Below are 4879 nucleotides of genomic sequence, written 5' to 3'. Positions count from 1 at the left end.
ATATTTGGATTCCTTGGGCAAAATTGTGTAGGGTTGACCTAATAGAATAGTTTTTACAAAGCTAGAATATTAATCCAAAAATTAAGAGAAAGAGATAAGTTCAAGAGAGCTAGTCTTGGAACATCCAAGAGGAAATTTGATGATGTTGACTGAAAGCCCATATGGTTGGGAAGTCAAGGGAGTTAAAGGAAAAGCAAGAGGAAAGCTTGAAGTAAAAGGTAGTGAACTTACCCCTTTATGTGTTGGTTTGTATTTGTTGATTGTATGATGTTATGACATGATGATTGTTGCTGGAAGTGTTGTTCTTAATATATTTTCATGGCTATGCATTTTTATACCAAGCATAAAACATGATGGCATGTCACTAGTTAACCTAAGTTTATGGAAAACTACATACCATACATTAGCATCCATTTTGTGCATGTATGTAGTAATGTTTGTTACTGAGATTCCCTCAAATCTCACCCCTCCCTAACCAACCATTTAGGTCAATCAATGAGGGACAATAATGACATAGGAAGTAAAGAGAAGAAAGTGGAGAATTATTGATGTTAATGATTAAAGTTAATGTTTCATCTATAATTCTCCTATTTTGTAAATTATATTATGAATGCCAATGATGCCATGAAATTATTTGATAGCATACCAAGAAGTGTTCAATATGGAGGTTTTGAAGCCCAAGAAATGTTCATCCAATTAGAGGCCCAACCAGTCTTCCAAAGTGCTCAAAGGATTTATAGCTTCAGAATGCTTACATGGAGGATGATATGGATTATTGCTTGGACGATGGCATGGACACATGCAGAGCTTGACGTGACATATGGAAGGCCACCCTAAAAGCCATCATGGCATGTGAGTCATTAGAGTGTAAACACTTGGACCTTAAGAAAGACAAGAGCGCATTCTAAGAGCCTAAAAGGATATTTGAAGCCAATTCCTATGTAATTAAAGGCCCAACACAATCATATGTACTTGGAGGGTCCATTAGAGCTATAATCTTTTAAATTGGGGCCAAATGCATTGTGTTATGGATCATAAGAGTTCCAGAACGTGATTCAACCATATTCAAGCCCAAATGGGTGTCTCAAAGGGCCATACATGCTTATGGACGTGAATAGCAATTATGAAGATCTATTTGGAAGGTCCAAGAAGATTGAAGAAGCATCAAGAGTGATCTTATATGATATTAAATAGGATTCTATTTGTTTTAATTAGTTTCCTATTTTACAGTTTCGTATTTTGTATTGATTGCTTCTTGAAGGCAAAGACTTACTTATTTTGTATTACATTAATTAGTATAGAGTCAAATAATATCCTTCTCATTAATGAAGGGATCCCGCTAGGTGGTATGTGATCTAGATTATTCTATCTTGACTAGCAAGTTAGAGTATTCTAGAAAGTCTTTTGATTTTCCTAATTTTGTTGTATTTTCGCATTATGTTTGATGCATTTTATTTAGTTAGTGTCTTAGGCTCTAAAAACTTATATTGGGCTTTTAGGGCTTAGGTTATCAATTAGGATTTTCATATTAGGGTTTTCAAGAATTTTAATCTATAAATAATTCAGTATGTATTCTTTTCAAAGAGATGATTTTGAATAATTAATAAAATAAGAATTTTATTTCTCTTTGTGTGAGCCTTGCTTGTATCCTCGTATTCTCGTGAGAATGCTCGACAGTATCAAGGGAGTGATTAACCTTGTGGTGTCTTCATGGCTAGGGTTGCAAGAGACAGGTTCTCTTAAGGTCCTACTTTGATCATTCGTTCGATTCCTTGTGTTTGAGGTTACAAGAGGAAGGTTCTCTTGGGGTCTCATTCCATTCCTATACTTGATTCTAGCCGATCCGTTCGTTCCCCTCTCATATCAAGTGGTATCAGAGCGTATGAGAATGAATGGGAAAGAACAGGCTATACATGCCAACGTAATAAAAAGAATCAAAGCAAGAATTGTTTAAGGGATAAAACGTAGGTCCTAAGGTAGTCAACTTCCATCTCTAGTTTGACCCATCAGATAAATTAGTTAAGCTACAAGATTTATCATGCTTATATTGTCATCTCAAGCTTTAATAAGAGGTAGATAAACTCAAATGGATGTTTACATAAGGAGATATGAATTTCCAAATTTGAAGCACAGAATCTGGAAGTTCTAGAATTTTGCCAAATGAATACTAAATTTAAATGAATAAACTGTATAAATTGGCAAGAGATAAGTCTATTTTGATATTTTTTCCTGAAAGATCATTCAAAGAGCTTTTTGTAGAATTTTGGAGCACCTCTATACGATTTTTCTATAATTAGTTATAATTTTTCAAAGTTAAACCTGTAATTTGGAAAATGCATAGTGAACAGTATTTTTCCAGAAATCAACGTCTAGCTTGCATTTTTATAAGTTTAAGGCCATCCAAAGTGATCTAAAATGGTTCTATTTGGACTATGAGGTATGATAGAAGTAAGGTGTGACAAGAATCTTTAGCTTTCTCTTGCTCCATCTTCTCTTTGTCACAGTTAGGCTATAAATTTCTTGCAGAAGATTGCTCCTAGTTTTCTTCTAATGGTGCTTCATGGATTTCTTCATCAATATGAATGGAAGAATCAGCTTGAGTTGTGCAACCTTCAGTAGCCACACTTCTAGATCCATCTTCTTTTCTTTTATGCAATAGTTATTTCTCTGTTATGCTTTTAGATTCCAATATTGTTGGTTTCTTTTTCTAGACAGAACTCCCTTTAGTGTAATGAAGTCCTTCTAAGTCAGATTCCTCATCATTCTTATTGAACGTCACTCTCCTTCCACTTCTCAAATTTATGGCATTCTTATTTTTGCTTGGAAGTGTCACATCTAGTAATATGGTAATTAGGGGTAAGGATATCCCTAAGCATTTAAGGGTCAACATGATATGAAGAAATAGAAGGAAACAATTCCCAAATTATGTTAGTGTCAGGGCAAAAGAATAATTTCCAAGAGTTATGGGCAGGCTTAAATAATTTTGGAAAAAATGTTGGAAATTCCCAAAAATTATGAAATAATTATGAAAAATAGAAAAATATCCCTTGGATACTATATTAATTTTTAAAAGGAAGAATTTTGATGGGAAATATTTATTATAATTTTTTAGTCAATTATGAAAGCTTGAATAATTAAGGAAAATTGATCAAAATTAATTATGAAAAAAATATTTTCAAGCCTCAGAAAATTGAGGGAAAATAGGGATAATGTGCTTTGAGAATGCATAGATGCTGTAATCCTATTAGACCATTGATTTGGAGCTGCGTTTTGACTAAGTTACTGGACGAATTAAATTATAAAATTTTGTATACTTATAGTTCACGTATTGAGCTTCAAATTGATAGGTGGAACATTAAAATTGGACTTCATTACAATTTATGGTGATTTTTCAAAGTTAAGGTTTAAAATCTGGAAAAAGTTTTTAACTAATGGAATAGTGGTAACTTTTGTACAAATCTAGCACTGTTTCACATCGGATTGTTCATAAGATTATTTTTCTTGAAAGAGAATTTAAATAGCTTTCCATAGAACTTGGAACCATTCTGTTTCAATTTTTCTAGAATTAGTTAAGAATTTTCAAAATTGGAAAGAAATTTTGGAATTACCAAATGAACAGTGTTGATATATGGTACGGATACGGATCGGCTAGAAACAAGTTAGGAAAGAAAAAAAAATCCGAAAATTAAAAAAAAAAGAAAAGAGGAGAAGCTGCAGATTTGAATGAATGAATTTTAGAGAATTTTATTTCTCTTGAGTGAGCTTTGCTTGCCGCCTCGTATTCTCGTGGGAATACTCGACTGTATCAAGGACTGATCATCCTTGTGGTGTCTCCATGGCTAGGGTTGTAAGAGACAGGTTCTCTTAAGGTCCTACCTTCGATCGTTCGTCTAGTTTCCTAACTTGTTTCTAGCCGATCCGTATCCGTACCATATATCAAGTGTTTCTGTAAATCAACATCCTTTTTCTATTTTTATTAGTTTATGGCCATCTAAAGTGGTCGGAAGTGACTCTAAATGGACTCGACAGTAAGGTGTAATGGGAAGCTACTAAAATTGTCTGATAACTGGGTAACAAAGTTAAACAAATTTGAAGCCTTTGTTTCCCATTGTTCTCCATAGTAGCCATCCTTGCATTAGATGTAGTAGTATGCTTGTCAAATTCTATCTATTTGAGATGCCATAGCACTAATGTTAACGTTTATACTGTTCATGCTTTTCAGCAAGAGAGCCATATCATCACTTCTTAAATTACCAGTTTTTTGAACAGTTTGGGAGGGCACCATAGATTGTTCAGAATGTTGACATTGCTAGAACTTATTCTACATAAACCTTCCTTTATTATTTTCTCTCCTTCGCATCTAAGATTGGGATGGTCCTTCCATCCCTCATTATAAGTGTTGGAGAATGGGTTTCTCTGTTGACATTGATTTGGTCTTTGTTGGCACATAGCTGCCACTTCTTCAAACAGAGAAGGGCAAGATTCAGTCCAATGCATCATGGAACCAGAAAAGTCACAAGAGGGAGTTACCAAGGCTTGTGATGTTCCAATAGCACCACATTACTTACTTGACAAGAGCTGCTCCATCCTAGTCATTCTCTTGTCTATTTTTCTAACAAGGTAGCAAATCGAGAGTCAAAGTTACTAGAGCTTGACCTCAAAATTTCATTAACAGATTGATTATCCCTTGTGCTAAATTATTAGTTATTGTTAGCCATCTTCTCCAATAATTCCCAAGCATTGTGAGGAGTCAAATCAAACAATGAACCATGGGCTGCAGCATCTATTATATCCTTATAGTGAGATAGCAAGCCCTCATAGAAATACTAGATTAGATTAGAATTGCTGCTTTGATGGTTTGGGATATTTTAGGTATGGC

Source organism: Neltuma alba, unplaced genomic scaffold (assembly GCF_004799145.2).
Source record: "Neltuma alba isolate B1F8T4 unplaced genomic scaffold, ASM479914v2 tig00011571_pilon, whole genome shotgun sequence".
NCBI classification, from domain to species: Eukaryota; Viridiplantae; Streptophyta; class Magnoliopsida; order Fabales; family Fabaceae; genus Neltuma; species Neltuma alba.
The sequence above is the reverse complement of the archived record's forward strand: the minus strand, read 5'-3'. Positions refer to the sequence as shown.